The sequence below is a fragment of the Daphnia pulicaria genome, chromosome 6, assembly GCF_021234035.1.
Source record: "Daphnia pulicaria isolate SC F1-1A chromosome 6, SC_F0-13Bv2, whole genome shotgun sequence".
Lineage (NCBI taxonomy): Eukaryota > Metazoa > Arthropoda > Branchiopoda > Diplostraca > Daphniidae > Daphnia > Daphnia pulicaria.
In genome coordinates, this window is record NC_060918.1 from 7,180,359 (window position 1) to 7,205,387 (window position 25,029).

The following is a 25,029-nucleotide window of genomic DNA, read 5'->3' on the forward strand; positions in this document are numbered from 1 at the left end:
AAAATTTCAATGACACAGGGATAGGTTCAATTCATCTATAGGAATGATTCTGGTTGAATTCCATTGAGAGTTTTTCAAAGTTTATCGCGTTTTTTTATTCGCGATGGTTACCAGTCCGAATTCAATGAACAAACATTTCAATCACTTTGAAGTGATTTTCTATTCATCCATTGGGACTGGGAGGGTAAATTTTCATTTTTGAATGTCAACGGCCATATCACGTAGAACGCACCTGGTCTCGTCAGCTCCCTGAAGTTAAGTTACGTCGAGTCCCGTTAGTACTTGGAAGGGTGACCGCTTGGGAATACGGAATGTCGTTGGCGATGAATAGTTTGTTTTCAATAACAAATTTCTTGAAATTTTTTTTCAATCACGATGGTTACCAGTCCAAATTCGTCGATCAAAAATTTCAATGACACAGGGATAGGTTCAATTCATCTATAGGAATGATTCTGGATGAATTCCATTGAGAGTTTTTCAAAGTTTATCGCGTTTTTTTATTCGCGATGGTTACCAGTCCGAATTCAATGAACAAACATTTCAATCACTTTGAAGTGATTTTCTATTCATCCATTGGGACTGGGAGGGTAAATTTTCATTTTTGAATGTCAACGGCCATATCACGTAGAACGCACCTGGTCTCGTCAGCTCCCAGAAGTTAAGTTACGTCGAGTCCCGTTAGCTCTTGGAAGGGTGACCGCTTGGGAATACGGAATGTCGTTGGCGATGAATAGTTTGTTTTCAATAACAAATTTCTTGAAATTTTTTTTCAATCACGATGGTTACCAGTCCAAATTCGTCGATCAAAAATTTCAATGACACAGGGATAGGTTCAATTCATCTATAGGAATGATTCTGGATGAATTCCATTGAGAGTTTTTCAAAGTTTATCGCGTTTTTTTATTCGCGATGGTTACCAGTCCGAATTCAATGAACAAACATTTCAATCACTTTGAAGTGATTTTCTATTCATCCATTGGGACTGGGAGGGTAAATTTTCATTTTTGAATGTCAACGGCCATATCACGTAGAACGCACCTGGTCTCGTCAGCTCCCAGAAGTTAAGTTACGTCGAGTCCCGTTAGCTCTTGGAAGGGTGACCGCTTGGGAATACGGAATGTCGTTGGCGATGAATAGTTTGTTTTCAATAACAAATTTCTTGAAATTTTTTTTCAATCACGATGGTTACCAGTCCAAATTCGTAGATCAAAAATTTCAATGACACAGGGATAGGTTCAATTCATCTATAGGAATGATTCTGGATGAATTCCATTGAGAGTTTTTCAAAGTTTATCGCGTTTTTTTATTCGCGATGGTTACCAGTCCGACTTCAATGAACAAACATTTCAATCACTTTGAAGTAATTTTCTATTCATCCATTGGGACTGGGAGGGTAAATTTTCATTTTTGAATGTCAACGGCCATATCACGTAGAACGCACCTGGTCTCGTCAGCTCCCAGAAGTTAAGTTACGTCGAGTCCCGTTAGTACTTGGAAGGGTGACCGCTTGGGAATACGGAATGTCGTTGGCGATGAATAGTTTGTTTTCAATAACAAATTTCTTGAAATTTTTTTTCAATCACAATGGTTACCAGTCCAAATTCGTAGATCAAAAATTTCAATGACACAGGGATAGGTTCAATTCATCTATCGGAATGATTCTGGATGAATTCCATTGAGAGTTTTTCAAAGTTTATCGCGTTTTTTTATTCGCGATGGTTACCAGTCCGAATTCAATGAACAAACATTTCAATCACTTTGAAGTGATTTTCTATTCATCCATTGGGACTGGGAGGGTAAATTTTCATTTTTGAATGTCAACGGCCATATCACGTAGAACGCACCTGGTCTCGTCAGCTCCCAGAAGTTAAGTTACGTCGAGTCCCGTTAGTACTTGGAAGGGTGACCGCTTGGGAATACGGGATGTCGTTGGCGATGAATAGTTTGTTTTCAATAACAAATTTCTTGAAATTTTTTTTCAATCACGATGGTTACCAGTCCAAATTCGTAGATCAAAAATTTCAATGACACAGGGATAGGTTCAATTCATCTATAGGAATGATTCTGGATGAATTCCATTGAGAGTTTTTCAAAGTTTATCGCGTTTTTTTATTCGCGATGGTTACCAGTCCAAATTCAATGAACAAACATTTCTATCACTTTGAAGTGATTTTCTATTCATCCATTGGGACTGGGAGGGTAAATTTTCATTTTTGAATGTCAACGGCCATATCACGTAGAACGCACCTGGTCTCGTCAGCTCCCAGAAGTTAAGTTACGTCGAGTCCCGTTAGCTCTTGGAAGGGTGACCGCTTGGGAATACGGAATGTCGTTGGCGATGAATAGTTTGTTTTCAATAACAAATTTCTTGAAATTTTTTTCAATCACGATGGTTACCAGTCCAAATTCGTAGATCAAAAATTTCAATGACACAGGGATAGGTTCAATTCATCTATAGGAATGATTCTGGATGAATTCCATTGAGAGTTTTTCAAAGTTTATCGTTTTTTTTTATTCGCGATGGTTACCAGTCCAAATTCAATGAACAAACATTTCTATCACTTTGAAGTGATTTTCTATTCATCCATTGGGACTGGGAGGGTAAATTTTCATTTTTGAATGTCAACGGCCATATCACGTAGAACGCACCTGGTCTCGTCAGCTCCCAGAAGTTAAGTTACGTCGAGTCCCGTTAGCTCTTGGAAGGGTGACCGCTTGGGAATACGGAATGTCGTTGGCGATGAATAGTTTGTTTTCAATAACAAATTTCTTGAAAATTTTTTTCAATCACGATGGTTACCAGTCCAAATTCGTAGATCAAAAATTTCAATGACACAGGGATAGGTTCAATTCATCTATAGGAATGATTCTGGATGATTTCCTTTGAGAGTTTTTCAAAGTTTATCGCGTTTTTTTATTCGCGATGGTTACCAGTCCGACTTCAATGAACAAACATTTCAATCACTTTGAAGTAATTTTCTATTCATCCATTGGGACTGGGAGGGTAAATTTTCATTTTTGAATGTCAACGGCCATATCACGTAGAACGCACCTGGTCTCGTCAGCTCCCAGAAGTTAAGTTACGTCGAGTCCCGTTAGTACTTGGAAGGGTGAACGCTTGGGAATACGGGATGTCGTTGGCGATGAATAGTTTGTTTTCAATAACAAATTTCTTTAAATTTTTTTTCAATCACGATGGTTACCAGTCCAAATTCGTCGATCAAAAATTTCAATGACACAGGGATAGGTTCAATTCATCTATAGGAATGATTCTGGATGATTTCCTTTGAGAGTTTTTCAAAGTTTATCGCGTTTTTTTATTCGCGATGGTTACCAGTCCGACTTCAATGAACAAACATTTCAATCACTTTGAAGTAATTTTCTATTCATCCATTGGGACTGGGAGGGTAAATTTTCATTTTTGAATGTCAACGGCCATATCACGTAGAACGCACCTGGTCTCGTCAGCTCCCAGAAGTTAAGTTACGTCGAGTCCCGTTAGTACTTGGAAGGGTGAACGCTTGGGAATACGGGATGTCGTTGGCGATGAATAGTTTGTTTTCAATAACAAATTTCTTGAAAATTTTTTTCAATCACGATGGTTACCAGTCCAAATTCGTAGATCAAAAATTTCAATGACACAGGGATAGGTTCAATTCATCTATAGGAATGATTCTGGATGATTTCCTTTGAGAGTTTTTCAAAGTTTATCGCGTTTTTTTATTCGCGATGGTTACCAGTCCGACTTCAATGAACAAACATTTCAATCACTTTGAAGTAATTTTCTATTCATCCATTGGGACTGGGAGGGTAAATTTTCATTTTTGAATGTCAACGGCCATATCACGTAGAACGCACCTGGTCTCGTCAGCTCCCAGAAGTTAAGTTACGTCGAGTCCCGTTAGTACTTGGAAGGGTGAACGCTTGGGAATACGGGATGTCGTTGGCGATGAATAGTTTGTTTTCAATAACAAATTTCTTTAAATTTTTTTTCAATCACGATGGTTACCAGTCCAAATTCGTCGATCAAAAATTTCAATGACACAGGGATAGGTTCAATTCATCTATAGGAATGATTCTGGATGATTTCCTTTGAGAGTTTTTCAAAGTTTATCGCGTTTTTTTATTCGCGATGGTTACCAGTCCGACTTCAATGAACAAACATTTCAATCACTTTGAAGTAATTTTCTATTCATCCATTGGGACTGGGAGGGTAAATTTTCATTTTTGAATGTCAACGGCCATTTCACGTAGAACGCACCTGGTCTCGTCAGCTCCCAGAAGTTAAGTTACGTCGAGTCCCGTTAGTACTTGGAAGGGTGAACGCTTGGGAATACGGGATGTCGTTGGCGATGAATAGTTTGTTTTCAATAACAAATTTCTTTAAATTTTTTTTCAATCACGATGGTTACCAGTCCAAATTCGTCGATCAAAAATTTCAATGACACAGGGATAGGTTCAATTCATCTATAGGAATGATTCTGGATGAATTCCATTGAGAGTTTTTCAAAGTTTATCGCGTTTTTTTATTCGCGATGGTTACCAGTCCGAATTCAATGAACAAACATTTCAATCACTTTGAAGTGATTTTCTATTCATCCATTGGGACTGGGAGGGTAAATTTTCATTTTTGAATGTCAACGGCCATATCACGTAGAACGCACCTGGTCTCGTCAGCTCCCAGAAGTTAAGTTACGTCGAGTCCCGTTAGCTCTTGGAAGGGTGACCGCTTGGGAATACGGAATGTCGTTGGCGATGAATAGTTTGTTTTCAATAACAAATTTCTTGAAATTTTTTTTCAATCACGATGGTTACCAGTCCAAATTCGTAGATCAAAAATTTCAATGACACAGGGATAGGTTCAATTCATCTATAGGAATGATTCTGGATGAATTCCATTGAGAGTTTTTCAAAGTTTATCGCGTTTTTTTATTCGCGATGGTTACCAGTCCAAATTCAATGAACAAACATTTCTATCACTTTGAAGTGATTTTCTATTCATCCATTGGGACTGGGAGGGTAAATTTTCATTTTTGAATGTCAACGGCCATATCACGTAGAACGCACCTGGTCTCGTCAGCTCCCAGAAGTTAAGTTACGTCGAGTCCCGTTAGTACTTGGAAGGGTGACCGCTTGGGAATACGGGATGTCGTTGGCGATGAATAGTTTGTTTTCAATAACAAATTTCTTTAAATTTTTTTTCAATCACGATGGTTACCAGTCCAAATTCGTCGATCAAAAATTTCAATGACACAGGGATAGGTTCAATTCATCTATAGGAATGATTCTGGTTGAATTCCATTGAGAGTTTTTCAAAGTTTATCGCTTTTTTTTATTCGCGATGGTTACCAGTCCGAATTCAATGAACAAACATTTCAATCACTTTGAAGTGATTTTCTATTCATCCATTGGGAATGGGAGGGTAAATTTTCATTTTTGAATGTCAACGGCCATATCACGTAGAACGCACCTGGTCTCGTCAGCTCCAAGAAGTTAAGTTACGTCGAGTCCCGTTAGCTCTTGGAAGGGTGACCGCTTGGGAATACGGAATGTCGTTGGCGATGAATAGTTTGTTTTCAATAACAAATTTCTTGAAATTTTTTTTCAATCACGATGGTTACCAGTCCAAATTCGTAGATCAAAAATTTCAATGACACAGGGATAGGTTCAATTCATCTATAGGAATGATTCTGGATGAATTCCATTGAGAGTTTTTCAAAGTTTATCGCGTTTTTTTATTCGCGATGGTTACCAGTCCAAATTCAATGAACAAACATTTCTATCACTTTGAAGTGATTTTCTATTCATCCATTGGGACTGGGAGGGTAAATTTTCATTTTTGAATGTCAACGGCCATATCACGTAGAACGCACCTGGTCTCGTCAGCTCCCAGAAGTTAAGTTACGTCGAGTCCCGTTAGTACTTGGAAGGGTGACCGCTTGGGAATACGGGATGTCGTTGGCCATGAATAGTTTGTTTTCAATAACAAATTTCTTTAAATTTTTTTTCAATCACGATGGTTACCAGTCCAAATTCGTCGATCAAAAATTTCAATGACACAGGGATAGGTTCAATTCATCTATAGGAATGATTCTGGTTGAATTCCATTGAGAGTTTTTCAAAGTTTATCGCGTTTTTTTATTCGCGATGGTTACCAGTCCGAATTCAATGAACAAACATTTCAATCACTTTGAAGTGATTTTCTATTCATCCATTGGGACTGGGAGGGTAAATTTTCATTTTTGAATGTCAACGGCCATATCACGTAGAACGCACCTGGTCTCGTCAGCTCCCTGAAGTTAAGTTACGTCGAGTCCCGTTAGTACTTGGAAGGGTGACCGCTTGGGAATACGGAATGTCGTTGGCGATGAATAGTTTGTTTTCAATAACAAATTTCTTGAAATTTTTTTTCAATCACGATGGTTACCAGTCCAAATTCGTCGATCAAAAATTTCAATGACACAGGGATAGGTTCAATTCATCTATAGGAATGATTCTGGATGAATTCCATTGAGAGTTTTTCAAAGTTTATCGCGTTTTTTTATTCGCGATGGTTACCAGTCCGAATTCAATGAACAAACATTTCAATCACTTTGAAGTGATTTTCTATTCATCCATTGGGACTGGGAGGGTAAATTTTCATTTTTGAATGTCAACGGCCATATCACGTAGAACGCACCTGGTCTCGTCAGCTCCCAGAAGTTAAGTTACGTCGAGTCCCGTTAGCTCTTGGAAGGGTGACCGCTTGGGAATACGGAATGTCGTTGGCGATGAATAGTTTGTTTTCAATAACAAATTTCTTGAAATTTTTTTTCAATCACGATGGTTACCAGTCCAAATTCGTAGATCAAAAATTTCAATGACACAGGGATAGGTTCAATTCATCTATAGGAATGATTCTGGATGAATTCCATTGAGAGTTTTTCAAAGTTTATCGCGTTTTTTTATTCGCGATGGTTACCAGTCCAAATTCAATGAACAAACATTTCTATCACTTTGAAGTGATTTTCTATTCATCCATTGGGACTGGGAGGGTAAATTTTCATTTTTGAATGTCAACGGCCATATCACGTAGAACGCACCTGGTCTCGTCAGCTCCCAGAAGTTAAGTTACGTCGAGTCCCGTTAGTACTTGGAAGGGTGACCGCTTGGGAATACGGGATGTCGTTGGCGATGAATAGTTTGTTTTCAATAACAAATTTCTTGAAATTTTTTTTCAATCACGATGGTTACCAGTCCAAATTCGTCGATCAAAAATTTCAATGACACAGGGATAGGTTCAATTCATCTATAGGAATGATTCTGGTTGAATTCCATTGAGAGTTTTTCAAAGTTTATCGCGTTTTTTTATTCGCGATGGTTACCAGTCCGAATTCAATGAACAAACATTTCAATCACTTTGAAGTGATTTTCTATTCATCCATTGGGACTGGGAGGGTAAATTTTCATTTTTGAATGTCAACGGCCATATCACGTAGAACGCACCTGGTCTCGTCAGCTCCCTGAAGTTAAGTTACGTCGAGTCCCGTTAGTACTTGGAAGGGTGACCGCTTGGGAATACGGAATGTCGTTGGCGATGAATAGTTTGTTTTCAATAACAAATTTCTTGAAATTTTTTTTCAATCACGATGGTTACCAGTCCAAATTCGTCGATCAAAAATTTCAATGACACAGGGATAGGTTCAATTCATCTATAGGAATGATTCTGGATGAATTCCATTGAGAGTTTTTCAAAGTTTATCGCGTTTTTTTATTCGCGATGGTTACCAGTCCGAATTCAATGAACAAACATTTCAATCACTTTGAAGTGATTTTCTATTCATCCATTGGGACTGGGAGGGTAAATTTTCATTTTTGAATGTCAACGGCCATATCACGTAGAACGCACCTGGTCTCGTCAGCTCCCAGAAGTTAAGTTACGTCGAGTCCCGTTAGCTCTTGGAAGGGTGACCGCTTGGGAATACGGAATGTCGTTGGCGATGAATAGTTTGTTTTCAATAACAAATTTCTTGAAATTTTTTTTCAATCACGATGGTTACCAGTCCAAATTCGTAGATCAAAAATTTCAATGACACAGGGATAGGTTCAATTCATCTATAGGAATGATTCTGGATGAATTCCATTGAGAGTTTTTCAAAGTTTATCGCGTTTTTTTATTCGCGATGGTTACCAGTCCAAATTCAATGAACAAACATTTCTATCACTTTGAAGTGATTTTCTATTCATCCATTGGGACTGGGAGGGTAAATTTTCATTTTTGAATGTCAACGGCCATATCACGTAGAACGCACCTGGTCTCGTCAGCTCCCAGAAGTTAAGTTACGTCGAGTCCCGTTAGTACTTGGAAGGGTGACCGCTTGGGAATACGGGATGTCGTTGGCGATGAATAGTTTGTTTTCAATAACAAATTTCTTTAAATTTTTTTTCAATCACGATGGTTACCAGTCCAAATTCGTCGATCAAAAATTTCAATGACACAGGGATAGGTTCAATTCATCTATAGGAATGATTCTGGTTGAATTCCATTGAGAGTTTTTCAAAGTTTATCGCGTTTTTTTATTCGCGATGGTTACCAGTCCGAATTCAATGAACAAACATTTCAATCACTTTGAAGTGATTTTCTATTCATCCATTGGGACTGGGAGGGTAAATTTTCATTTTTGAATGTCAACGGCCATATCACGTAGAACGCACCTGGTCTCGTCAGCTCCCTGAAGTTAAGTTACGTCGAGTCCCGTTAGTACTTGGAAGGGTGACCGCTTGGGAATACGGAATGTCGTTGGCGATGAATAGTTTGTTTTCAATAACAAATTTCTTGAAATTTTTTTTCAATCACGATGGTTACCAGTCCAAATTCGTCGATCAAAAATTTCAATGACACAGGGATAGGTTCAATTCATCTATAGGAATGATTCTGGATGAATTCCATTGAGAGTTTTTCAAAGTTTATCGCGTTTTTTTATTCGCGATGGTTACCAGTCCGAATTCAATGAACAAACATTTCAATCACTTTGAAGTGATTTTCTATTCATCCATTGGGACTGGGAGGGTAAATTTTCATTTTTGAATGTCAACGGCCATATCACGTAGAACGCACCTGGTCTCGTCAGCTCCCAGAAGTTAAGTTACGTCGAGTCCCGTTAGCTCTTGGAAGGGTGACCGCTTGGGAATACGGAATGTCGTTGGCGATGAATAGTTTGTTTTCAATAACAAATTTCTTGAAATTTTTTTTCAATCACGATGGTTACCAGTCCAAATTCGTCGATCAAAAATTTCAATGACACAGGGATAGGTTCAATTCATCTATAGGAATGATTCTGGATGAATTCCATTGAGAGTTTTTCAAAGTTTATCGCGTTTTTTTATTCGCGATGGTTACCAGTCCGAATTCAATGAACAAACATTTCAATCACTTTGAAGTGATTTTCTATTCATCCATTGGGACTGGGAGGGTAAATTTTCATTTTTGAATGTCAACGGCCATATCACGTAGAACGCACCTGGTCTCGTCAGCTCCCAGAAGTTAAGTTACGTCGAGTCCCGTTAGCTCTTGGAAGGGTGACCGCTTGGGAATACGGAATGTCGTTGGCGATGAATAGTTTGTTTTCAATAACAAATTTCTTGAAATTTTTTTTCAATCACGATGGTTACCAGTCCAAATTCGTAGATCAAAAATTTCAATGACACAGGGATAGGTTCAATTCATCTATAGGAATGATTCTGGATGAATTCCATTGAGAGTTTTTCAAAGTTTATCGCGTTTTTTATTCGCGATGGTTACCAGTCCGACTTCAATGAACAAACATTTCAATCACTTTGAAGTAATTTTCTATTCATCCATTGGGACTGGGAGGGTAAATTTTCATTTTTGAATGTCAACGGCCATATCACGTAGAACGCACCTGGTCTCGTCAGCTCCCAGAAGTTAAGTTACGTCGAGTCCCGTTAGTACTTGGAAGGGTGACCGCTTGGGAATACGGAATGTCGTTGGCGATGAATAGTTTGTTTTCAATAACAAATTTCTTGAAATTTTTTTTCAATCACAATGGTTACCAGTCCAAATTCGTAGATCAAAAATTTCAATGACACAGGGATAGGTTCAATTCATCTATCGGAATGATTCTGGATGAATTCCATTGAGAGTTTTTCAAAGTTTATCGCGTTTTTTTATTCGCGATGGTTACCAGTCCGAATTCAATGAACAAACATTTCAATCACTTTGAAGTGATTTTCTATTCATCCATTGGGACTGGGAGGGTAAATTTTCATTTTTGAATGTCAACGGCCATATCACGTAGAACGCACCTGGTCTCGTCAGCTCCCAGAAGTTAAGTTACGTCGAGTCCCGTTAGTACTTGGAAGGGTGACCGCTTGGGAATACGGGATGTCGTTGGCGATGAATAGTTTGTTTTCAATAACAAATTTCTTGAAATTTTTTTTCAATCACGATGGTTACCAGTCCAAATTCGTAGATCAAAAATTTCAATGACACAGGGATAGGTTCAATTCATCTATAGGAATGATTCTGGATGAATTCCATTGAGAGTTTTTCAAAGTTTATCGCGTTTTTTTATTCGCGATGGTTACCAGTCCAAATTCAATGAACAAACATTTCTATCACTTTGAAGTGATTTTCTATTCATCCATTGGGACTGGGAGGGTAAATTTTCATTTTTGAATGTCAACGGCCATATCACGTAGAACGCACCTGGTCTCGTCAGCTCCCAGAAGTTAAGTTACGTCGAGTCCCGTTAGTACTTGGAAGGGTGACCGCTTGGGAATACGGGATGTCGTTGGCGATGAATAGTTTGTTTTCAATAACAAATTTCTTTAAATTTTTTTTCAATCACGATGGTTACCAGTCCAAATTCGTCGATCAAAAATTTCAATGACACAGGGATAGGTTCAATTCATCTATAGGAATGATTCTGGTTGAATTCCATTGAGAGTTTTTCAAAGTTTATCGCGTTTTTTTATTCGCGATGGTTACCAGTCCGAATTCAATGAACAAACATTTCAATCACTTTGAAGTGATTTTCTATTCATCCATTGGGACTGGGAGGGTAAATTTTCATTTTTGAATGTCAACGGCCATATCACGTAGAACGCACCTGGTCTCGTCAGCTCCCTGAAGTTAAGTTACGTCGAGTCCCGTTAGTACTTGGAAGGGTGACCGCTTGGGAATACGGAATGTCGTTGGCGATGAATAGTTTGTTTTCAATAACAAATTTCTTGAAATTTTTTTTCAATCACGATGGTTACCAGTCCAAATTCGTCGATCAAAAATTTCAATGACACAGGGATAGGTTCAATTCATCTATAGGAATGATTCTGGATGAATTCCATTGAGAGTTTTTCAAAGTTTATCGCGTTTTTTTATTCGCGATGGTTACCAGTCCGAATTCAATGAACAAACATTTCAATCACTTTGAAGTGATTTTCTATTCATCCATTGGGACTGGGAGGGTAAATTTTCATTTTTGAATGTCAACGGCCATATCACGTAGAACGCACCTGGTCTCGTCAGCTCCCAGAAGTTAAGTTACGTCGAGTCCCGTTAGCTCTTGGAAGGGTGACCGCTTGGGAATACGGAATGTCGTTGGCGATGAATAGTTTGTTTTCAATAACAAATTTCTTGAAATTTTTTTTCAATCACGATGGTTACCAGTCCAAATTCGTAGATCAAAAATTTCAATGACACAGGGATAGGTTCAATTCATCTATAGGAATGATTCTGGATGAATTCCATTGAGAGTTTTTCAAAGTTTATCGCGTTTTTTTATTCGCGATGGTTACCAGTCCAAATTCAATGAACAAACATTTCTATCACTTTGAAGTGATTTTCTATTCATCCATTGGGACTGGGAGGGTAAATTTTCATTTTTGAATGTCAACGGCCATATCACGTAGAACGCACCTGGTCTCGTCAGCTCCCAGAAGTTAAGTTACGTCGAGTCCCGTTAGTACTTGGAAGGGTGACCGCTTGGGAATACGGGATGTCGTTGGCGATGAATAGTTTGTTTTCAATAACAAATTTCTTGAAATTTTTTTTCAATCACGATGGTTACCAGTCCAAATTCGTCGATCAAAAATTTCAATGACACAGGGATAGGTTCAATTCATCTATAGGAATGATTCTGGTTGAATTCCATTGAGAGTTTTTCAAAGTTTATCGCGTTTTTTTATTCGCGATGGTTACCAGTCCGAATTCAATGAACAAACATTTCAATCACTTTGAAGTGATTTTCTATTCATCCATTGGGACTGGGAGGGTAAATTTTCATTTTTGAATGTCAACGGCCATATCACGTAGAACGCACCTGGTCTCGTCAGCTCCCTGAAGTTAAGTTACGTCGAGTCCCGTTAGTACTTGGAAGGGTGACCGCTTGGGAATACGGAATGTCGTTGGCGATGAATAGTTTGTTTTCAATAACAAATTTCTTGAAATTTTTTTTCAATCACGATGGTTACCAGTCCAAATTCGTCGATCAAAAATTTCAATGACACAGGGATAGGTTCAATTCATCTATAGGAATGATTCTGGATGAATTCCATTGAGAGTTTTTCAAAGTTTATCGCGTTTTTTTATTCGCGATGGTTACCAGTCCGAATTCAATGAACAAACATTTCAATCACTTTGAAGTGATTTTCTATTCATCCATTGGGACTGGGAGGGTAAATTTTCATTTTTGAATGTCAACGGCCATATCACGTAGAACGCACCTGGTCTCGTCAGCTCCCAGAAGTTAAGTTACGTCGAGTCCCGTTAGCTCTTGGAAGGGTGACCGCTTGGGAATACGGAATGTCGTTGGCGATGAATAGTTTGTTTTCAATAACAAATTTCTTGAAATTTTTTTTCAATCACGATGGTTACCAGTCCAAATTCGTAGATCAAAAATTTCAATGACACAGGGATAGGTTCAATTCATCTATAGGAATGATTCTGGATGAATTCCATTGAGAGTTTTTCAAAGTTTATCGCGTTTTTTATTCGCGATGGTTACCAGTCCGACTTCAATGAACAAACATTTCAATCACTTTGAAGTAATTTTCTATTCATCCATTGGGACTGGGAGGGTAAATTTTCATTTTTGAATGTCAACGGCCATATCACGTAGAACGCACCTGGTCTCGTCAGCTCCCAGAAGTTAAGTTACGTCGAGTCCCGTTAGTACTTGGAAGGGTGACCGCTTGGGAATACGGAATGTCGTTGGCGATGAATAGTTTGTTTTCAATAACAAATTTCTTGAAATTTTTTTTCAATCACAATGGTTACCAGTCCAAATTCGTAGATCAAAAATTTCAATGACACAGGGATAGGTTCAATTCATCTATCGGAATGATTCTGGATGAATTCCATTGAGAGTTTTTCAAAGTTTATCGCGTTTTTTTATTCGCGATGGTTACCAGTCCGAATTCAATGAACAAACATTTCAATCACTTTGAAGTGATTTTCTATTCATCCATTGGGACTGGGAGGGTAAATTTTCATTTTTGAATGTCAACGGCCATATCACGTAGAACGCACCTGGTCTCGTCAGCTCCCAGAAGTTAAGTTACGTCGAGTCCCGTTAGTACTTGGAAGGGTGACCGCTTGGGAATACGGGATGTCGTTGGCGATGAATAGTTTGTTTTCAATAACAAATTTCTTGAAATTTTTTTTCAATCACGATGGTTACCAGTCCAAATTCGTAGATCAAAAATTTCAATGACACAGGGATAGGTTCAATTCATCTATAGGAATGATTCTGGATGAATTCCATTGAGAGTTTTTCAAAGTTTATCGCGTTTTTTTATTCGCGATGGTTACCAGTCCAAATTCAATGAACAAACATTTCTATCACTTTGAAGTGATTTTCTATTCATCCATTGGGACTGGGAGGGTAAATTTTCATTTTTGAATGTCAACGGCCATATCACGTAGAACGCACCTGGTCTCGTCAGCTCCCAGAAGTTAAGTTACGTCGAGTCCCGTTAGCTCTTGGAAGGGTGACCGCTTGGGAATACGGAATGTCGTTGGCGATGAATAGTTTGTTTTCAATAACAAATTTCTTTAAATTTTTTTTCAATCACGATGGTTACCAGTCCAAATTCGTCGATCAAAAATTTCAATGACACAGGGATAGGTTCAATTCATCTATAGGAATGATTCTGGATGAATTCCATTGAGAGTTTTTCAAAGTTTATCGCGTTTTTTTATTCGCGATGGTTACCAGTCCAAATTCAATGAACAAACATTTCTATCACTTTGAAGTGATTTTCTATTCATCCATTGGGACTGGGAGGGTAAATTTTCATTTTTGAATGTCAACGGCCATATCACGTAGAACGCACCTGGTCTCGTCAGCTCCCAGAAGTTAAGTTACGTCGAGTCCCGTTAGCTCTTGGAAGGGTGACCGCTTGGGAATACGGAATGTCGTTGGCGATGAATAGTTTGTTTTCAATAACAAATTTCTTGAAATTTTTTTTCAATCACGATGGTTACCAGTCCAAATTCGTCGATCAAAAATTTCAATGACACAGGGATAGGTTCAATTCATCTATAGGAATGATTCTGGATGAATTCCATTGAGAGTTTTTCAAAGTTTATCGCGTTTTTTTATTCGCGATGGTTACCAGTCCGAATTCAATGAACAAACATTTCAATCACTTTGAAGTGATTTTCTATTCATCCATTGGGACTGGGAGGGTAAATTTTCATTTTTGAATGTCAACGGCCATATCACGTAGAACGCACCTGGTCTCGTCAGCTCCCAGAAGTTAAGTTACGTCGAGTCCCGTTAGCTCTTGGAAGGGTGACCGCTTGGGAATACGGAATGTCGTTGGCGATGAATAGTTTGTTTTCAATAACAAATTTCTTGAAATTTTTTTTCAATCACGATGGTTACCAGTCCAAATTCGTCGATCAAAAATTTCAATGACACAGGGATAGGTTCAATTCATCTATAGGAATGATTCTGGATGAATTCCATTGAGAGTTTTTCAAAATTTATCGCGTTTTTTTATTCGCGATGGTTACCAGTCCAAATTCAATGAACAAACATTTCTATCACTTTGAAGTGATTTTCTATTCATCCATTGGGACTGGGAGGGTAAATTTTCATTTTTGAATGTCAACGGCCATATCACGTAGAACGCACCTGGTCTCGTCAGCTCCCAGAAGTTAAGTTACGTCGAGTCTCGTTAGTACTTGGAAGGGTGACCGCTTGGGAATACGGAATGTCGTTGGCGATGAATAGTTTGTTTTCAATAACAAATTTCTTGAAATTTTTTTTCAATCACGATGGTTACCAGTCCAAATTCGTAGATCAAAAATTTCAATGACACAGGGATAGGTTCAATTCATCTATAGGAATGATTCTGGATGAATTCCATTGAGAGTTTTTCAAAGTTTATCGCGATTTTTTATTCACGATGGTTACCAGTCCGAATTCAATGAACAAACATTTCAATCACTTTGAAGTGATTTTCTATTCATCCATTGGGACTGGGAGGGTAAATTTTCATTTTTGAATGTCAACGGCCATATCACGTAGAACGCACCTGGTCTCGTCAGCTCCCAGAAGTTAAGTTACGTCGAGTCCCGTTAGTACTTGGAAGGGTGACCGCTTGGGAATACGGGATGTCGTTGGCGATGAATAGTTTGTTTTCAATAACAAATTTCTTGAAATTTTTTTTCAATCACGATGGTTACCAGTCCAAATTCGTAGATCAAAAATTTCAATGACAAAGGGATAGGTTCAATTCATCTATAGGAATGATTCTGGATGAATTCCATTGAGAGTTTTTCAAAGTTTATCGCGTTTTTTTATTCGCGATGGTTACCAGTCCGAATTCAATGAACAAACATTTCAATCACTTTGAAGTGATTTTCTATTCATCCATTGGGACTGGGAGGGTAAATTTTCATTTTTGAATGTCAACGGCCATATCACGTAGAACGCACCTGGTCTCGTCAGCTCCCAGAAGTTAAGTTACGTCGAGTCCCGTTAGTACTTGGAAGGGTGACCGCTTGGGAATACGGAATGTCGTTGGCGATGAATAGTTTGTTTTCAATAACAAATTTCTTGAAATTTTTTTTCAATCACAATGGTTACCAGTCCAAATTCGTAGATCAAAAATTTCAATGACACAGGGATAGGTTCAATTCATCTATAGGAATGATTCTGGATGAATTCCATTGAGAGTTTTTCAAAGTTTATCGCGTTTTTTTATTCGCGATGGTTACCAGTCCAAATTCAATGAACAAACATTTCAATCACTTTGAAGTGATTTTCTATTCATCCATTGGGACTGGGAGGGTAAATTTTCATTAGTGAATGTCAACGGCCATATCACGTAGAACGCACCTGGTCTCGTTAGCTCCCAGAAGTTAAGTTACGTCGAGTCCCGTTAGTACTTGGAAGGGTGACCGCTTGGGAATACGGGATGTCGTTGGCGATGAATAGTTTGTTTTCAATAACAAATTTCTTTAAATTTTTTTTCAATCACGATGGTTACCAGTCCAAATTCGTAGATCAAAAATTTCAATGACAAAGGGATAGGTTCAATTCATCTATAGGAATGATTCTGGATGAATTCCATTGAGAGTTTTTCAAAGTTTATCGCGTTTTTTTATTCGCGATGGTTACCAGTCCGAATTCAATGAACAAACATTTCAATCACTTTGAAGTGATTTTCTATTCATCCATTGGGACTGGGAGGGTAAATTTTCATTTTTGAATGTCAACGGCCATATCACGTAGAACGCACCTGGTCTCGTCAGCTCCCAGAAGTTAAGTTACGTCGAGTCCCGTTAGCTCTTGGAAGGGTGACCGCTTGGGAATACGGAATGTCGTTGGCGATGAATAGTTTGTTTTCAATAACAAATTTCTTGAAATTTTTTTTCAATCACGATGGTTACCAGTCCAAATTCGTAGATCAAAAATTTCAATGACACAGGGATAGGTTCAATTCATCTATAGGAATGATTCTGGATGATTTAATTTGAGAGTTTTTCAAAGTTTATCGCGTTTTTTTATTCGCGATGGTTACCAGTCCGACTTCAATGAACAAACATTTCAATCACTTTGAAGTAATTTTCTATTCATCCATTGGGACTGGGAGGGTAAATTTTCATTTTTGAATGTCAACGGCCATATCACGTAGAACGCACCTGGTCTCGTCAGCTCCCAGAAGTTAAGTTACGTCGAGTCCCGTTAGTACTTGGAAGGGTGAACGCTTGGGAATACGGGATGTCGTTGGCGATGAATAGTTTGTTTTCAATAACAAATTTCTTTAAATTTTTTTTCAATCACGATGGTTACCAGTCCAAATTCGTCGATCAAAAATTTCAATGACACAGGGATAGGTTCAATTCATCTATAGGAATGATTCTGGATGAATTCCATTGAGAGTTTTTCAAAGTTTATCGCGTTTTTTTATTCGCGATGGTTACCAGTCCGAATTCAATGAACAAACATTTCAATCACTTTGAAGTGATTTTCTATTCATCCATTGGGACTGGGAGGGTAAATTTTCATTTTTGAATGTCAACGGCCATATCACGTAGAACGCACCTGGTCTCGTCAGCTCCCAGAAGTTAAGTTACGTCGAGTCCCGTTAGCTCTTGGAAGGGTGACCGCTTGGGAATACGGAATGTCGTTGGCGATGAATAGTTTGTTTTCAATAACAAATTTCTTGAAATTTTTTTTCAATCACGATGGTTACCAGTCCAAATTCGTAGATCAAAAATTTCAATGACACAGGGATAGGTTCAATTCATCTATAGGAATGATTCTGGATGAATTCCATTGAGAGTTTTTCAAAGTTTATCGCGTTTTTTTATTCGCGATGGTTACCAGTCCAAATTCAATGAACAAACATTTCTATCACTTTGAAGTGATTTTCTATTCATCCATTGGGACTGGGAGGGTAAATTTTCATTTTTGAATGTCAACGGCCATATCACGTAGAACGCACCTGGTCTCGTCAGCTCCCAGAAGTTAAGTTACGTCGAGTCCCGTTAGTACTTGGAAGGGTGACCGCTTGGGAATACGGAATGTCGTTGGCGATGAATAGTTTGTTTTCAATAACAAATTTCTTGAAATTTTTTTTCAATCACGATGGTTACCAGTCCAAATTCGTAGATCAAAAATTTCAATGACACAGGGATAGGTTCAATTCATCTATAGGAATGATTCTGGATGATTTCCTTTGAGAGTTTTTCAAAGTTTATCGCGTTTTTTTATTCGCGATGGTTACCAGTCCGACTTCAATGAACAAACATTTCAATCACTTTGAAGTAATTTTCTATTCATCCATTGGGACTGGGAGGGTAAATTTTCATTTTTGAATGTCAACGGCCATATCACGTAGAACGCACCTGGTCTCGTCAGCTCCCAGAAGTTAAGTTACGTCGAGTCCCGTTAGTACTTGGAAGGGTGACCGCTTGGGAATACGGGATGTCGTTGGCGATGAATAGTTTGTTTTCAATAAAAAATTTCTTGAAATTTTTTTTCAATCACGATGGTTACCAGTCCAAATTCGTCGATCAAAAATTTCAATGACACAGGGATAGGTTCAATTCATCTATAGGAATGATTCTGGATGAATTCCATTGAGAGTTTTTCAAAGTTTATCGCGTTTTTTTATTCGCGATGGTTACCAGTCCAAATTCAATGAACAAACATTTCAATCACTTTGAAGTGATTTTCTATTCATCCATTGGGACTGGGAGGGTAAATTTTCATTTTTGAATGTCAACGGCCATATCACGTAGAACGCACCTGGTCTCGTCAGCTCCCAGAAGTTAAGTTACGTCGAGTCCCGTTAGCTCTTGGAAGGGTGACCGCTTGGGAATACGGAATGTCGTTGGCGATGAATAGTTTGTTTTCAATAACAAATTTCTTTAAATTTTTTTTCAATCACGATGGTTACCAGTCCAAATTCGTCGATCAAAAATTTCAATGACACAGGGATAGGTTCAATTCATCTATAGGAATGATTCTGGATGAATTCCATTGAGAGTTTTTCAAAGTTTATCGCGTTTTTTTATTCGCGATGGTTACCAGTCCAAATTCAATGAACAAACATTTCTATCACTTTGAAGTGATTTTCTATTCATCCATTGGGACTGGGAGGGTAAATTTTCATTTTTGAATGTCAACGGCCATATCACGTAGAACGCACCTGGTCTCGTCAGCTCCCAGAAGTTAAGTTACGTCGAGTCCCGTTAGCTCTTGGAAGGGTGACCGCTTGGGAATACGGAATGTCGTTGGCGATGAATAGTTTGTTTTCAATAACAAATTTCTTGAAATTTTTTTTCAATCACGATGGTTACCAGTCCAAATTCGTCGATCAAAAATTTCAATGACACAGGGATAGGTTCAATTCATCTATAGGAATGATTCTGGATGAATTCCATTGAGAGTTTTTCAAAGTTTATCGCGTTTTTTTATTCGCGATGGTTACCAGTCCGAATTCAATGAACAAACATTTCAATCACTTTGAAGTGATTTTCTATTCATCCATTGGGACTGGGAGGGTAAATTTTCATTTTTGAATGTCAACGGCCATATCACGTAGAACGCACCTGGTCTCGTCAGCTCCCAGAAGTTAAGTTACGTCGAGTCCCGTTAGCTCTTGGAAGGGTGACCGCTTGGGAATACGGAATGTCGTTGGCGATGAATAGTTTGTTTTCAATAACAAATTTCTTGAAATTTTTTTTCAATCACGATGGTTACCAGTCCAAATTCGTCGATCAAAAATTTCAATGACACAGGGATAGGTTCAATTCATCTATAGGAATGATTCTGGATGAATTCCATTGAGAGTTTTTCAAAGTTTATCGCGTTTTTTTATTCGCGATGGTTACCAGTCCAAATTCAATGAACAAACATTTCTATCACTTTGAAGTGATTTTCTATTCATCCATTGGGACTGGGAGGGTAAATTTTCATTTTTGAATGTCAACGGCCATATCACGTAGAACGCACCTGGTCTCGTCAGCTCCCAGAAGTTAAGTTACGTCGAGTCTCGTTAGTACTTGGAAGGGTGACCGCTTGGGAATACGGAATGTCGTTGGCGATGAATAGTTTGTTTTCAATAACAAATTTCTTGAAATTTTTTTTCAATCACGATGGTTACCAGTCCAAATTCGTAGATCAAAAATTTCAATGACACAGGGATAGGTTCAATTCATCTATAGGAATGATTCTGGATGAATTCCATTGAGAGTTTTTCAAAGTTTATCGCGATTTTTTATTCACGATGGTTACCAGTCCGAATTCAATGAACAAACATTTCAATCACTTTGAAGTGATTTTCTATTCATCCATTGGGACTGGGAGGGTAAATTTTCATTTTTGAATGTCAACGGCCATATCACGTAGAACGCACCTGGTCTCGTCAGCTCCCAGAAGTTAAGTTACGTCGAGTCCCGTTAGTACTTGGAAGGGTGACCGCTTGGGAATACGGGATGTCGTTGGCGATGAATAGTTTGTTTTCAATAACAAATTTCTTGAAATTTTTTTTCAATCACGATGGTTACCAGTCCAAATTCGTAGATCAAAAATTTCAATGACAAAGGGATAGGTTCAATTCATCTATAGGAATGATTCTGGATGAATTCCATTGAGAGTTTTTCAAAGTTTATCGCGTTTTTTTATTCGCGATGGTTACCAGTCCGAATTCAATGAACAAACATTTCAATCACTTTGAAGTGATTTTCTATTCATCCATTGGGACTGGGAGGGTAAATTTTCATTTTTGAATGTCAACGGCCATATCACGTAGAACGCACCTGGTCTCGTCAGCTCCCAGAAGTTAAGTTACGTCGAGTCCCGTTAGTACTTGGAAGGGTGACCGCTTGGGAATACGGAATGTCGTTGGCGATGAATAGTTTGTTTTCAATAACAAATTTCTTGAAATTTTTTTTCAATCACAATGGTTACCAGTCCAAATTCGTAGATCAAAAATTTCAATGACACAGGGATAGGTTCAATTCATCTATAGGAATGATTCTGGATGAATTCCATTGAGAGTTTTTCAAAGTTTATCGCGTTTTTTTATTCGCGATGGTTACCAGTCCAAATTCAATGAACAAACATTTCAATCACTTTGAAGTGATTTTCTATTCATCCATTGGGACTGGGAGGGTAAATTTTCATTAGTGAATGTCAACGGCCATATCACGTAGAACGCACCTGGTCTCGTTAGCTCCCAGAAGTTAAGTTACGTCGAGTCCCGTTAGTACTTGGAAGGGTGACCGCTTGGGAATACGGGATGTCGTTGGCGATGAATAGTTTGTTTTCAATAACAAATTTCTTTAAATTTTTTTTCAATCACGATGGTTACCAGTCCAAATTCGTAGATCAAAAATTTCAATGACAAAGGGATAGGTTCAATTCATCTATAGGAATGATTCTGGATGAATTCCATTGAGAGTTTTTCAAAGTTTATCGCGTTTTTTTATTCGCGATGGTTACCAGTCCGAATTCAATGAACAAACATTTCAATCACTTTGAAGTGATTTTCTATTCATCCATTGGGACTGGGAGGGTAAATTTTCATTTTTGAATGTCAACGGCCATATCACGTAGAACGCACCTGGTCTCGTCAGCTCCCAGAAGTTAAGTTACGTCGAGTCCCGTTAGTACTTGGAAGGGTGACCGCTTGGGAATACGGGATGTCGTTGGCGATGAATAGTTTGTTTTCAATAACAAATTTCTTGAAATTTTTTTTCAATCACGATGGTTACCAGTCCAAATTCGTAGATCAAAAATTTCAATGACACAGGGATAGGTTCAATTCATCTATAGGAATGATTCTGGATGAATTCCATTGAGAGTTTTTCAAAGTTTATCGCGTTTTTTTATTCGCGATGGTTACCAGTCCGAATTCAATGAACAAACATTTCAATCACTTTGAAGTGATTTTCTATTCATCCATTGGGACTGGGAGGGTAAATTTTCATTTTTGAATGTCAACGGCCATATCACGTAGAACGCACCTGGTCTCGTCAGCTCCCAGAAGTTAAGTTACGTCGAGTCCCGTTAGTACTTGGAAGGGTGACCGCTTGGGAATACGGAATGTCGTTGGCGATGAATAGTTTGTTTTCAATAACAAATTTCTTGAAATTGTTTTTTCAATCACGATGGTTACCAGTCCAAATTCGTCGATCAAAAATTTCAATGACACAGGGATAGGTTCAATTCATCTATAGGAATGATTCTGGATGAATTCCATTGAGAGTTTTTCAAAGTTTATCGCGTTTTTTTATTCGCGATGGTTACCAGTCCGAATTCAATGAACAAACATTTCAATCACTTTGAAGTGATTTTCTATTCATCCATTGGGACTGGGAGGGTAAATTTTCATTTTTGAATGTCAACGGCCATATCACGTAGAACGCACCTGGTCTCGTCAGCTCCCAGAAGTTAAGTTACGTCGAGTCCCGTTAGTACTTGGAAGGGTGACCGCTTGGGAATACGGAATGTCGTTGGCGATGAATAGTTTGTTTTCAATAACAAATTTCTTGAAATTTTTTTTCAATCACGATGGTTACCAGTCCAAATTCGTCGATCAAAAATTTCAATGACACAGGGATAGGTTCAATTCATCTATAGGAATGATTCTGGATGAATTCCATTGAGAGTTTTTCAAAGTTTATCGCGTTTTTTTATTCGCGATGGTTACCAGTCCGAATTCAATGAACAAACATTTCAATCACTTTGAAGTGATTTTCTATTCATCCATTGGGACTGGGAGGATAAATTTTCATTTTTGAATGTCAACGGCCATATCACGTAGAACGCACCTGGTCTCGTCAGCTCCCAGAAGTTAAGTTACGTCGAGTCCCGTTAGTACTTGGAAGGGTTACCGCTTGGGAATACGGAATGTCGTTGGCGATGAATAGTTTGTTTTCAATAACAAATTTCTTGAAAATTTTTTTCAATCACAATGGTTACCAGTCCAAATTCGTAGATCAAAAATTTCAATGACAAAGGGATAGGTTCAATTCATCTATAGGAATGATTCTGGATGAATTCCATTGAGAGTTTTTCAAAGTTTATCGCGTTTTTTTATTCGCGATGGTTACCAGTCCAAATTCAATGAACAAACATTTCTATCACTTTGAAGTGATTTTCTATTCATCCATTGGGACTGGGAGGGTAAATTTTCATTTTTGAATGTCAACGGCCATATCACGTAGAACGCACCTGGTCTCGTCAGCTCCCAGAAGTTAAGTTACGTCGAGTCCCGTTAGCTCTTGGAAGGGTGACCGCTTGGGAATACGGAATGTCGTTGGCGATGAATAGTTTGTTTTCAATAACAAATTTCTTGAAATTTTTTTTCAATCACGATGGTTACCAGTCCAAATTCGTAGATCAAAAATTTCAATGACAAAGGGATAGGTTCAATTCATCTATAGGAATGATTCTGGATGAATTCCATTGAGAGTTTTTCAAAGTTTATCGCGTTTTTTTATTCGCGATGGTTACCAGTCCGAATTCAATGAACAAACATTTCAATCACTTTGAAGTGATTTTCTATTCATCCATTGGGACTGGGAGGGTAAATTTTCATTTTTGAATGTCAACGGCCATATCACGTAGAACGCATCTGGTCTCGTCAGCTCCCAGAAGTTAAGTTACGTCGAGTCCCGTTAGTACTTGGAAGGGTGACCGCTTGGGAATACGGGATGTCGTTGGCGATGAATAGTTTGTTTTCAATAACAAATTTCTTTAAATTTTTTTTCAATCACGATTGTTACCAGTCCAAATTCGTAGATCAAAAATTTCAATGACACAGGGATAGGTTCAATTCATCTATAGGAATAATTCTAGATGAATTCCATTGAGAGTTTTTCAAAGTTTATCGCGTTTTTTTATTCGCGATGGTTACCAGTCCGAATTCAATGGACAAACATTTCAATCACTTTGAAGTGATTTTCTATTCATCCATTGGGACTGGGAGGGTAAATTTTCATTTTTGAATGTCAACGGCCATATCACGTAGAACGCACCTGGTCTCGTTAGCTCCCAGAAGTTAAGTTACGTCGAGTCCCGTTAGTACTTGGAAGGGTGACCGCTTGGGAATACGGAATGTCGTTGGCGATGAATAGTTTGTTTTCAATAACAAATTTCTTGAAATTTTTTTTCAATCACGATGGTTACCAGTCCAAATTCGTAGATCAAAAATTTCAATGACAAAGGGATAGGTTCAATTCATCTATAGGAATGATTCTGGATGAATTCCATTGAGAGTTTTTCAAAGTTTATCGCGTTTTTTTATTCGCGATGGTTACCAGTCCGAATTCAATGAACAAACATTTCAATCACTTTGAAGTGATTTTCTATTCATCCATTGGGACTGGGAGGGTAAATTTTCATTTTTGAATGTCAACGGCCATATCACGTAGAACGCACCTGGTCTCGTCAGCTCCCAGAAGTTAAGTTACGTCGAGTCCCGTTAGTACTTGGAAGGGTGACCGCTTGGGAATACGGGATGTCGTTGGCGATGAATAGTTTGTTTTCAATAACAAATTTCTTTAAATTTTTTTTCAATCACGATTGTTACCAGTCCAAATTCGTAGATCAAAAATTTCAATGACACAGGGATAGGTTCAATTCATCTATAGGAATAATTCTGGATGAATTCCATTGAGAGTTTTTCAAAGTTTATCGCGTTTTTTTATTCGCTATGGTTACCAGTCCGAATTCAATGGACAAACATTTCAATCACTTTGAAGTGATTTTCTATTCATCCATTGGGACTGGGAGGGTAAATTTTCATTTTTGAATGTCAACGGCCATATCACGTAGAACGCACCTGGTCTCGTTAGCTCCCAGAAGTTAAGTTACGTCGAGTCCCGTTAGTACTTGGAAGGGTGACCGCTTGGGAATACGGAATGTCGTTGGCGATGAATAGTTTGTTTTCAATAACAAATTTCTTGAAATTTTTTTTCAATCACGATGGTTACCAGTCCAAATTCGTAGATCAAAAATTTCAATGACAAAGGGATAGGTTCAATTCATCTATAGGAAT

General features: G+C 38.2%; 1 non-coding gene and 61 pseudogenes across 1 annotated transcript; all 62 read left to right on the top strand.

Moving 5' to 3' along the window:
- The first annotated feature begins 204 nt into the window (after window positions 1-204).
- On the top strand, window positions 205-323 carry LOC124345653 (annotated as a pseudogene).
- Window positions 324-607: 284 nt separating this feature from the next.
- On the top strand, window positions 608-726 carry LOC124346051 (annotated as a pseudogene).
- A 284-nt stretch (window positions 727-1,010) lies between these two features.
- On the top strand, window positions 1,011-1,129 carry LOC124346052 (annotated as a pseudogene).
- Window positions 1,130-1,413: 284 nt separating this feature from the next.
- On the top strand, window positions 1,414-1,532 carry LOC124345169 (annotated as a pseudogene).
- Window positions 1,533-1,816: 284 nt separating this feature from the next.
- LOC124346431 lies at window positions 1,817-1,935 on the top strand (annotated as a pseudogene).
- A 284-nt stretch (window positions 1,936-2,219) lies between these two features.
- On the top strand, window positions 2,220-2,338 carry LOC124346053 (annotated as a pseudogene).
- Window positions 2,339-2,621: 283 nt separating this feature from the next.
- LOC124346054 lies at window positions 2,622-2,740 on the top strand (annotated as a pseudogene).
- A 284-nt stretch (window positions 2,741-3,024) lies between these two features.
- Window positions 3,025-3,143, top strand: LOC124345361 (annotated as a pseudogene).
- A 284-nt stretch (window positions 3,144-3,427) lies between these two features.
- LOC124345362 lies at window positions 3,428-3,546 on the top strand (annotated as a pseudogene).
- A 284-nt stretch (window positions 3,547-3,830) lies between these two features.
- On the top strand, window positions 3,831-3,949 carry LOC124345363 (annotated as a pseudogene).
- A 284-nt stretch (window positions 3,950-4,233) lies between these two features.
- On the top strand, window positions 4,234-4,352 carry LOC124345760 (annotated as a pseudogene).
- A 284-nt stretch (window positions 4,353-4,636) lies between these two features.
- On the top strand, window positions 4,637-4,755 carry LOC124346055 (annotated as a pseudogene).
- Window positions 4,756-5,039: 284 nt separating this feature from the next.
- On the top strand, window positions 5,040-5,158 carry LOC124346432 (annotated as a pseudogene).
- A 284-nt stretch (window positions 5,159-5,442) lies between these two features.
- LOC124346220 lies at window positions 5,443-5,561 on the top strand (annotated as a pseudogene).
- A 284-nt stretch (window positions 5,562-5,845) lies between these two features.
- Window positions 5,846-5,964, top strand: LOC124345794. Its single transcript, XR_006919793.1, has one exon. It is a non-coding gene; the product is annotated as a 5S ribosomal RNA (ribosomal RNA).
- Window positions 5,965-6,248: 284 nt separating this feature from the next.
- On the top strand, window positions 6,249-6,367 carry LOC124345654 (annotated as a pseudogene).
- A 284-nt stretch (window positions 6,368-6,651) lies between these two features.
- Window positions 6,652-6,770, top strand: LOC124346056 (annotated as a pseudogene).
- Window positions 6,771-7,054: 284 nt separating this feature from the next.
- On the top strand, window positions 7,055-7,173 carry LOC124346433 (annotated as a pseudogene).
- Window positions 7,174-7,457: 284 nt separating this feature from the next.
- LOC124345655 lies at window positions 7,458-7,576 on the top strand (annotated as a pseudogene).
- A 284-nt stretch (window positions 7,577-7,860) lies between these two features.
- On the top strand, window positions 7,861-7,979 carry LOC124346059 (annotated as a pseudogene).
- Window positions 7,980-8,263: 284 nt separating this feature from the next.
- Window positions 8,264-8,382, top strand: LOC124346434 (annotated as a pseudogene).
- A 284-nt stretch (window positions 8,383-8,666) lies between these two features.
- On the top strand, window positions 8,667-8,785 carry LOC124345656 (annotated as a pseudogene).
- Window positions 8,786-9,069: 284 nt separating this feature from the next.
- LOC124346060 lies at window positions 9,070-9,188 on the top strand (annotated as a pseudogene).
- A 284-nt stretch (window positions 9,189-9,472) lies between these two features.
- On the top strand, window positions 9,473-9,591 carry LOC124346061 (annotated as a pseudogene).
- Window positions 9,592-9,874: 283 nt separating this feature from the next.
- Window positions 9,875-9,993, top strand: LOC124345170 (annotated as a pseudogene).
- A 284-nt stretch (window positions 9,994-10,277) lies between these two features.
- Window positions 10,278-10,396, top strand: LOC124346435 (annotated as a pseudogene).
- Window positions 10,397-10,680: 284 nt separating this feature from the next.
- Window positions 10,681-10,799, top strand: LOC124346436 (annotated as a pseudogene).
- A 284-nt stretch (window positions 10,800-11,083) lies between these two features.
- LOC124345657 lies at window positions 11,084-11,202 on the top strand (annotated as a pseudogene).
- A 284-nt stretch (window positions 11,203-11,486) lies between these two features.
- Window positions 11,487-11,605, top strand: LOC124346062 (annotated as a pseudogene).
- Window positions 11,606-11,889: 284 nt separating this feature from the next.
- Window positions 11,890-12,008, top strand: LOC124346438 (annotated as a pseudogene).
- Window positions 12,009-12,292: 284 nt separating this feature from the next.
- LOC124345658 lies at window positions 12,293-12,411 on the top strand (annotated as a pseudogene).
- Window positions 12,412-12,695: 284 nt separating this feature from the next.
- Window positions 12,696-12,814, top strand: LOC124346063 (annotated as a pseudogene).
- A 283-nt stretch (window positions 12,815-13,097) lies between these two features.
- On the top strand, window positions 13,098-13,216 carry LOC124345171 (annotated as a pseudogene).
- Window positions 13,217-13,500: 284 nt separating this feature from the next.
- On the top strand, window positions 13,501-13,619 carry LOC124346439 (annotated as a pseudogene).
- A 284-nt stretch (window positions 13,620-13,903) lies between these two features.
- On the top strand, window positions 13,904-14,022 carry LOC124346064 (annotated as a pseudogene).
- Window positions 14,023-14,306: 284 nt separating this feature from the next.
- On the top strand, window positions 14,307-14,425 carry LOC124346065 (annotated as a pseudogene).
- Window positions 14,426-14,709: 284 nt separating this feature from the next.
- LOC124346066 lies at window positions 14,710-14,828 on the top strand (annotated as a pseudogene).
- A 284-nt stretch (window positions 14,829-15,112) lies between these two features.
- LOC124344810 lies at window positions 15,113-15,231 on the top strand (annotated as a pseudogene).
- Window positions 15,232-15,515: 284 nt separating this feature from the next.
- Window positions 15,516-15,634, top strand: LOC124346440 (annotated as a pseudogene).
- A 284-nt stretch (window positions 15,635-15,918) lies between these two features.
- LOC124345173 lies at window positions 15,919-16,037 on the top strand (annotated as a pseudogene).
- Window positions 16,038-16,321: 284 nt separating this feature from the next.
- On the top strand, window positions 16,322-16,440 carry LOC124344658 (annotated as a pseudogene).
- A 284-nt stretch (window positions 16,441-16,724) lies between these two features.
- LOC124346067 lies at window positions 16,725-16,843 on the top strand (annotated as a pseudogene).
- A 284-nt stretch (window positions 16,844-17,127) lies between these two features.
- LOC124345364 lies at window positions 17,128-17,246 on the top strand (annotated as a pseudogene).
- Window positions 17,247-17,530: 284 nt separating this feature from the next.
- LOC124346068 lies at window positions 17,531-17,649 on the top strand (annotated as a pseudogene).
- A 284-nt stretch (window positions 17,650-17,933) lies between these two features.
- LOC124345174 lies at window positions 17,934-18,052 on the top strand (annotated as a pseudogene).
- Window positions 18,053-18,336: 284 nt separating this feature from the next.
- On the top strand, window positions 18,337-18,455 carry LOC124346441 (annotated as a pseudogene).
- Window positions 18,456-18,739: 284 nt separating this feature from the next.
- Window positions 18,740-18,858, top strand: LOC124346070 (annotated as a pseudogene).
- Window positions 18,859-19,142: 284 nt separating this feature from the next.
- Window positions 19,143-19,261, top strand: LOC124346071 (annotated as a pseudogene).
- A 284-nt stretch (window positions 19,262-19,545) lies between these two features.
- LOC124346072 lies at window positions 19,546-19,664 on the top strand (annotated as a pseudogene).
- A 284-nt stretch (window positions 19,665-19,948) lies between these two features.
- LOC124344811 lies at window positions 19,949-20,067 on the top strand (annotated as a pseudogene).
- Window positions 20,068-20,351: 284 nt separating this feature from the next.
- LOC124346442 lies at window positions 20,352-20,470 on the top strand (annotated as a pseudogene).
- Window positions 20,471-20,754: 284 nt separating this feature from the next.
- On the top strand, window positions 20,755-20,873 carry LOC124345175 (annotated as a pseudogene).
- Window positions 20,874-21,157: 284 nt separating this feature from the next.
- On the top strand, window positions 21,158-21,276 carry LOC124344659 (annotated as a pseudogene).
- A 284-nt stretch (window positions 21,277-21,560) lies between these two features.
- On the top strand, window positions 21,561-21,679 carry LOC124346444 (annotated as a pseudogene).
- A 284-nt stretch (window positions 21,680-21,963) lies between these two features.
- Window positions 21,964-22,082, top strand: LOC124345176 (annotated as a pseudogene).
- Window positions 22,083-22,367: 285 nt separating this feature from the next.
- LOC124345177 lies at window positions 22,368-22,486 on the top strand (annotated as a pseudogene).
- A 284-nt stretch (window positions 22,487-22,770) lies between these two features.
- On the top strand, window positions 22,771-22,889 carry LOC124345514 (annotated as a pseudogene).
- A 284-nt stretch (window positions 22,890-23,173) lies between these two features.
- LOC124346073 lies at window positions 23,174-23,292 on the top strand (annotated as a pseudogene).
- Window positions 23,293-23,576: 284 nt separating this feature from the next.
- Window positions 23,577-23,695, top strand: LOC124344763 (annotated as a pseudogene).
- Window positions 23,696-23,979: 284 nt separating this feature from the next.
- LOC124345313 lies at window positions 23,980-24,098 on the top strand (annotated as a pseudogene).
- Window positions 24,099-24,382: 284 nt separating this feature from the next.
- Window positions 24,383-24,501, top strand: LOC124346445 (annotated as a pseudogene).
- Window positions 24,502-24,785: 284 nt separating this feature from the next.
- Window positions 24,786-24,904, top strand: LOC124345314 (annotated as a pseudogene).
- Window positions 24,905-25,029: the final 125 nt, after the last annotated feature.